The 8,495-nt window shown below is 38.1% G+C and overlaps 1 long non-coding RNA gene across 1 annotated transcript; it reads left to right on the top strand.

Moving 5' to 3' along the window:
* The first annotated feature begins 4,310 nt into the window (after window positions 1–4,310).
* LOC110456956 lies at window positions 4,311–6,051 on the top strand. The gene is made up of 3 exons (XR_002463647.1): window positions 4,311–4,418; window positions 4,618–4,687; window positions 4,882–6,051. It is a non-coding gene; the product is annotated as an uncharacterized LOC110456956 (long non-coding RNA).
* Window positions 6,052–8,495: the final 2,444 nt, after the last annotated feature.

Genomic DNA, 8,495 nt, shown 5'->3' with positions numbered 1-8,495 from the left:
TTGTGTATGTTATATTTTGAGACTGATCATAAAAACAAAATGGATTAAAAGAAGAACTAAACAGATCTTTCTCATATTGCAATGATCGATTCTATTTCTTTCACATTAAGTACTGTACTAGTAAATATGTGAAATGACAAACTCACTTTGAAGGTTGGCTTTCATACACATCAGTATTAAGTTTAGATCAAAAGTTACCTCAAGGTGCATTTACTGTTTACATGACTCGATCAAACAGATTAGAGGAAAGAAGAGAAAAGATCGAACTGACAAAGAACTAATGAAGATGGTACAAAGGTGGGCGCCAAGATCCCTCTGGGATCTCTTGTTTTCAAAAGTTATTGCCTTTTGTATGTTTATTTAAAAACCTTGTCCAGACAAATTTTCCAAAATAGTGTTCCCTATTACAGTAAAGGTTTCTGTCATACAGAAGGGATAACCTTTACATCAAATTGCCAACTTCTGATTTTTTTTCTACTCATTATGGCCGTCACAGCCTTTGATAGGCCAAGAAAATATCGGCTATATCTTGAATTGTATGTGGATAACCATGTTGATATCGTAAGATTGATACATAGTGGATATACTTTACATCCAATGCTGAAATGGTCGAAAATCAGTTTTTGGAATTCGTCATGGCCTCTACATATGATTTGGCCTAGACATTAGAGAGTTTTTGAACCCCTATTGCAAATCTACACACTATGTAATACAGTTCTGAGGTCAGAATAAAGGTCATTGTTACTAAACATTTACCATAGGGGCACCGTTAGGCACATAATGGGGCCTGCAAAATGTTGACCTTTAAACTGCAATTAATCCAGAGTTCCTCCATGGACTTTATATCTAGGGGTGTAATTAATAGATTTTCAAAATTCTCTACCCCCAGGTATTAAGCTATATATTGCAGAGTTCTTGTAAAAGTCACAACCATTTTTTGGGTTAAAAACATAAATTGGTTGTTTTACAGAACAAACTAACTTTATTAACTTTGCAAAACTATGTTTATTGTAAGCTTGTGCGAATGTCTATATAAACCTGGGGCTAAAACTTATGTCTGTATAAGTCAGGTGTTATATACTGCCTGTGTTAGCCAAGTGCTAGTGATATAATATCTGTATAAACCAGGAGCTAGTTCAATGGTTGTCTTACTGGTTTGAAATACTTGTTTTACAAGCAAGGAGGCTATTTGTTTAGGTAAATAGGTAAAACCTACATGTATATAAGTGCAGCCTATTTAGTCCTCTGTTGCTCTCTTCAGAGCATCCTTGAAGGATTTCAAGGATGGTGCTCGATCTTGATCTATATGTCTTTGTGTTCCACTGAGTGATGGATCTCAAAAAGAAGGAGTTTCAGCTACCTGATTGCTGACAATCAACCCAGTCAAGTTCCACTATATTCCTCCCTCCATTTTATGCAGTAGCTAGTAATCAATTGACAATAGTGGTACAAAGTAGCTCATAGCAAAGAGTCAGTTGTCCAGTTGTTGTACATGGTAGGTGGGGTCAGATACCTCTTTTTGTTGACTGCAACGTTAACCAAGCCATCTTAATGCATGCAGTACATCATCGCCATCCCGTGATGTCTTTGTTAGGTCTGCAGTGATGTCCATATAAGATTATTAAAGATTTCTGTTATGCTGGTGGCATTATGATACCTGTTAAAAGCATATCTTACAGCATGATGCTGGACCATATCAATATATTGTTTTTCTTTATTGGTCCTGTATGCACTCACTGTACTCCAGGTTTGGCTCCACCATGGTCCTGTTAAAATTAAATTTAATTATTCAATAGAAAATATGGTTCTCTTTCTTAAACAGACACACAAAAAATGGAGTGTCTGCGTAATTCTTTTTTTGCAATATTTTACCTATTATTATATGTTATTTTAAACGTTTGTCGGGGTCAAAAATCGAAGTGCTACAGTTACAGTTATTTTATTAATGATAGTTCAACAGATGTGCATTGCTGCTAAACTTTATACCAAAATCATCAAAATTTATAACAATAAACCCTCATATCATTTAAAAAAAATCAAACACACATATAAACAAAATTGACTTGGAAAGATGACTTTACACAGTTTCTTGTACTGAAAACAATATATATGCAGGTTTTATGACGAAAAGCCAACAAAATGGTGATTTAATAAATAGGGTAATTACCTTGTGCATGTCCCACATCCAAATTCATAATGTCTAGCTCGTGGTCGTCACGTTGAGCAGAGACGTATAGTACACGTATTATACGTCTCTGCGTTGAGGCGTGCGTTCTCCATACACTCGCGATGGCTGATTGGGCGCGTAGAAATCGTCCGCGTGGAAGTCGTTCAGGCTTTGAATAACTTGGTGCAAACTCATCTTTGCAACGTCCAAGAGGATATGATAACCAGAAATGAAGATGGAACATTTATAACGCGATAAGTTGATTCAACGGAGCGATATGATTGGTCCACACCTGTCTAAAATACTATTGAACTATCAGATACTTTCTTCAGATGTGAGGTAAAAACGCAGACGCATAAACATCAAAAGGGCTGGTGACACGCAATACCTCGTCCTGTAAACAGTAATAATAGATAACGTCCAGCCGGGGGCGGGGGGTCGAGCAGGTATGTTATGTCGATGCAGCTAGATCAAGCTATACATATTACATAATACATAAAGATGCTCGCTCCCTGCTAGGAAAAACAAAAGCCCCAGGTAAACAAGCCGTTATTTGTACATCCATGTGAGGCCATGGGTTAACAATAAAACAATAGACGGATCCGCCAGCTTTCACGCGTTACAGGTGCAAAAAATAATAGGGGGGGGGGGGGGGGGGGCGTTGTGTTACAAAGTACATGTACTTTACTATGATACGCATATGCCTGATTCAATGTTTGCACAATTATATGGTGTTTTTTTGGGAATATTAAAAAAAGCACACCCACTTGAAATAAATAGATAAATGTAGTCAAGATGAGATTTTACCTTTTTTTAATCGTTTGAAATATCTTGACGATCCAGGGGCGTAACAAACGGGTTTTCAATGTGTAAGCCCAATGATGAAGGGTGCGTAGCGCGAGGAAGGGGAGGGTATGTGAGGGGGTTTCCCCCCTCCCATTGGTGGTGGTCTGGGGGGTCTTCCCCAGGAGAATTTTGTTTTCTAGAACACATGAGACGCGTTCTCCCTTGTTCTGGTGTCAGTTTTAATGGCCATTTTAAAGCAAGTAAATATCGTGTTCCCCTTTTATTTTACAAAATGTTTGCTTCTTTTTGGGTTCGTACGGATTGGTGCTCATCTACGCCAGTTCTATTATGGAGTTCGGTAACATTATTCCACGGAAAAAGGAAATCTAAAATCATGTGGATTTTGGGATAGTTGTTGTAAGAGTGTGACGTTTCTCCTCGCGACTGTGACTCCGGTTGCGCAGGGATATGAGACTAGTATCACAAGCTAGCACTAGGAATAGTTTAACATTATGTACATAAGAACCGATATACTGGTCAATGTGTAAAATATAAAGCCATGGTTTATGAACATTCCATATGTATTTTGTTTTAATAAAGGGGATACAAATCATAGGATCATTTTATTTTACGGGGGGCGGGGGTTAGTGAGTACTATGTGTATACCAATAATTTGCATAGCTAATGTTGCACTGACACGGTTACCATGTCGAATGATTGAAGCCAGGCTACCATATTGTTCCCTTTATATGTATACAAGCGATCAAAAAAAATTTGGAAACACTTTATTTCACAGGGAAAACTAGAGTTAGTGTTTAGGTACACCGATAATTAGCAAGACTAGTTTCACTGGCGCGATTACCATGCCGTATGAATATGCTACCCTCAGTTCTACACTTGTTAGAGACTTTGATTGCAACGAAGCATTTTAGTTGGCGGTCTTTATACATGTAGCAGATACAAAACATCTGTCATTGCTTTTTAATATGTTATATCATATAGTCTATGTTGCGTTTATATTTTTTTTATTTTGTCAAAAATGATGTGTAAGCCCGGGATTTTTGGCTACATAGGTTGTTAAGCGTCTGCGATCTATAACGTTAAAAGGAATAGTTAACTTGAAGTGCATTGCGGATAGTCACAGATAAAGTTTATGTACAATATTGTATTGATTTCAATTTTGCACGTCAAATGTGTTATGAAACTCCACCCCTTTACATTTAATAATTTTTTTTAGAAAAAGACAATTTATAATGATTCATTCCAATGTATACCCAGTTATTACATATTGAACGGATGAAACAAAGAAGAGCATTCTTCACTCCGTGTAATTTACCTGGTGCACTGGTCACTTTGAACAGAGCGGCCAGAGCGAGCACAGCGAACATTTTGTACACCTATATCTTTACCTAGCCAGCATAGGAATTAAAAGAGGTAGCGGGCACTAGAGCCAAAAGCAAATAACGTAAGTACTCGTGTATAAATATAAGTCTAATTCATTATAGTATCTATTCAATAATATATTTAATTAGCGTAATATTTTGGTTAAAAGTAAAGTTAATATTTTGAAAGTCTTTGTAAATTTAGAAATCGGGCGTGGTCAATTTAGTAGACGAGTGATTTCGAAGAAGCAAGTTTTTAATATATATTGTTTCCTTTTATAGCTTACATTGAACGAGTAAGACCGAGGACTCGGCGGACTTTGTCCGAGAAAACCCTCTTCACATTGAAGAGGTGGGTATTTTAATATATTTGTAGTTATGCTGTATTTCTATATAATATATAGATTGAATGTAACAGTTGTAATACGTATTCCACTATTGTAACTTATGTAACTGGCTACGGCCAGGTAGTTGTTTGATATGTCTTAGCTTATGTGATTGTATAAATGTTATATGTGTAGTAATATGATGTATTTCATGTTACAGGGTTTTTACTTACGTAATAAATTAACTGAGAAAAGAACCCAGGAGTTGTCGTATATCCACGATAAAAGACGACTATTACATTGGCGCCCACGTATCGTTGATGGCCTAGTGTACCCGCCGACACGCTTGACGGGATGGATATCTACCGACCGTAAATGTAGACCGGACTGGAAAATTCACCTGAGTGACCTATTCCACCTGATGACGGGATGGATTTCGTCTGTATGTGAATGCAGGATGTATACCAGAGAGGCACGCACGTACGCTCGAACGACCTTCGGACGACCTTGATCAACGAGTGTTTTGTGTATCACGCGACTGCAATGTGCGCAGTTGATTCTATATGTTATTGGACCCGGAGAAGAACTGGACCTGTGCTGACCGTACACGGTAAATGACAATTGTGTACCATTGACTTTCCACCCATTTTACTATATATCTTGTATTTTCTTTCGTGAAACATGAACTCTTAATGGTGAAACTTGATTTATCTTATTCATTTCATAATTGTTCTGATATTTTTTTGTGTGTGTATATTTGTCTAATAACTTCGTTCGGTATTATCTTTTGTACTTCCGGTATTTTTCTTTGCATTTCCGGTAAATATTGTGAACTTCCGGTATTTTATTTTGTACTTCCGGTATTTTCTTTGTATTTCCGGTAAATATTGTGAACTTCCGGTAAACCATGGTACTTCCGGTATAACTTTAACTTCTGGTCGAATTTAACTTTCTGTATTTTCGTACTTCCGGTACGCTGTCAATTTCCGGTGACATTTTTGAAAAAAATCCAGTATTATTTAATATCTGTTATCAGCAAACATTTATATTTGTATTGAGTTATTGTAGTAGAAAGTAATTGAATTATTTAATTGTATTTTTCAGTTATTCATTTTTTTTGTTCGCTTCAATATATTTCTAGTTTGAATTGAATTTTGATTTCACTCATGATTTATTGAAATGCTTTGATTGAATTTATTTTTTTCCCTTCTCTTCAACTTTGATTATCTTGATTGTTTTCATATTGAGCTTTCATTTTTGATTTTGTTTAGTACAAATTGACGTTTCTTGGATTTTTCAAAATGTTTTTGTGAATACAAATTGTGTATTTTTTTTTTTTGTTCTCGTGTCTTTAAATTAATTTATACGTGGTTGTCGGAAATATACTTTGCTTCAGAGGAGTCACTTGTTATTAATTTGACTTCGTGGTGTTTTTTTTGGAATTTATTTCTTTTGAAATTGGCTGGGGTTTTTTTTACTTAATTTTGGCTTAAGTTGTCTTATAGTGTTAAATTTCTGTTGTCATTGATAATTGATAAATTTACTTAGATTTTTGTTTTCATTTTTTCTTCTGTTTCGAAAGTTAACATGTAGGATTACTTAAGTAATTTTTTTTTCAAGTGGAATAGTTATTTTGTGGGTACATGCTTGGTCGCAGTTGATGTTGTTCTTTGTTACACGTGCTATGTGGATCTTTCTGTATTTATGTTGAATGGATGATGGTGCGTTAGATGCTATTTATCGCTAATCGGATTGATTTTTTCGTTGACTTATTCGCGTGTATTTTGGCTGAACGCGACCGAATATCATTCTTCTTAGGATTTACATAGTTCTATTTCAGGTAAGTCATTTAATTCATTGACGGTAGATGTGGCAGAGTTGGCTGGTTTTATTTGATTTATAAGTGTGTATATCTATGAGAACGAGAGTAAAATACTTGTTCTGTGTTTGGTGAGAACACATAGATGAACTTTGTTGGTTTGCTTGAATATTTTATTTGTGTTTTGTTGTGTTTATTGTGATACAGGTTTCGCGATGGCCGATTCTGAAGAAAAACTATCGCAGGCGGAAGCGATACTTCCACAAGAGGAAGCGGACTCTGTAGAGCATGTGTCTAAGTTGTTTTCTCAAATGGGTGCTAGACCTAAAGGTGATAGTTTAGTTAAGTTAAGGAGTCAGATGATGGATTTCCTTAATTCAACAGGAGGATTGGACACTGCTAATCCGTCGATGGCTGGACAAGGGGTAAGTGGAAATGTTGTTTCTCAGGGTATTGGTTCTACCACAGGCACTCTGGACACGAGATTCTACAAGTTACCGTTATTTTCTGGAGATCAAGGAAAGGGTGAGGCTACTTTCGATTTATGGAAATACGAAGTGCAATGTCTGATTGACACAGGTAAGTCACAGGATGTCATTGGGCAGTCTATCCGAAGATCTCTGAAGGGAACTGCAGCCAGAGTAGCCATGCGGTTAGGAGCTAATGCGACACCCGCACAGTTGATCGCCAAACTTAGAAGTCTGTATGGTATAGTAGATGACCAGGAGACTCTGTTGGAGAATTTCTATGCCGCACATCAGCAACCCAAGGAAAATGTGACTGAGTGGGCTTGTAGACTGGAAGACTTGTTGCTTAGAGCCGATTCTGGTATAGGACCTGCGGAACGCAATAAGCGGTTGCACAACAAGTTTTGGTCTGGTCTGAGGCAAGACTTAAGAGATGTTACTGGCCACAAGCATGACTCCATTGCTGATTATGAAGAACTATGCATAGCAGTAAGATCTATAGAAAGGACAAGAGACAACGAGAAACCATCGAAGGCGACTGTTACTGTCAACTCAGCTGTTGAAGGGGAGGAGAAGGAGGATTTGAGGTCTGTGGTCAACCAATTGTCTGCTGCTATTCAGAGGTTAGAGAAGCAGATATCCGATGGTGGGACAACCTCGTGGAAGAACAACAGAGATCACAGGAACAGGAATAGAGGAAACTCTAACAACTACGGAGGAGGGTCTGTTTACCACTCTAAGCCGTCGCAAGAGAAGACTGACCAGGATGACGCGTCTTGGGACAGGAAACCTGATATTATATGCTGGAGGTGCAGACAGCCGGGACATATCAGAGCGCGATGCAGGGTAAATATGGATCACTCGCGCAGTTCGGTAAAAGGGAAGGAGTCTATGAAGACGGACCACTCATAGATTTCCGAATTCAAGGTCCGAACAAGAGTACTAAGGCTACTAGGACAGGAACACAAATGGTTGGCAATGCTAATGAAGTTGATGTCAACGTAGAAGGTAAGGGGACCAGGGCGTTACTTGATACAGGTGCGACCGTGTCTACGGTTAGCCAACATTTTTATGAATGTCATCTGAGTCATTTGGACCTGCAGCCACTGGATGAAATTCTTTCTATAGAATGTGCTGATGGTCAACAGTTACCTTACTCCGGATTTATCGAAGCGGGAGTCAGTTTTGAAGGACTATTTGGAAGAGATGAGCAGAGGTGTCTTTTGCTGGTAGTCCCCAACAGCAACTATAACTCCAAGGTACCAGTGTTGTTTGGAACCAACGTTCTGTCGGTATTGTTGGAAGGGTGTCGAAGCAGGAATGGACCGAAGTTCTTGCAGAAGGGATTGGATACTCCATGGTTTTTAGCATTTCGCTGTATGACATTGAGGGATCGGGATTTGGTGAGAAATCGCAACAGCATTGGCCTCGTCAAGAATGCAGGAAACATGGATTGCGTCCTTAGACCGAACTCTACTATCACCCTGAAGGGATATGTAGACCAGCGGAGCGCCTATCCAACTACCTGTGCTATCATGCAGCCCACGG

This window comes from Mizuhopecten yessoensis, unplaced genomic scaffold (assembly GCF_002113885.1).
Source record: "Mizuhopecten yessoensis strain PY_sf001 unplaced genomic scaffold, ASM211388v2 scaffold8973, whole genome shotgun sequence".
NCBI classification, from domain to species: domain Eukaryota; kingdom Metazoa; phylum Mollusca; class Bivalvia; order Pectinida; family Pectinidae; genus Mizuhopecten; species Mizuhopecten yessoensis.
This window is presented reverse-complemented; position numbering and strand designations above follow the sequence as displayed.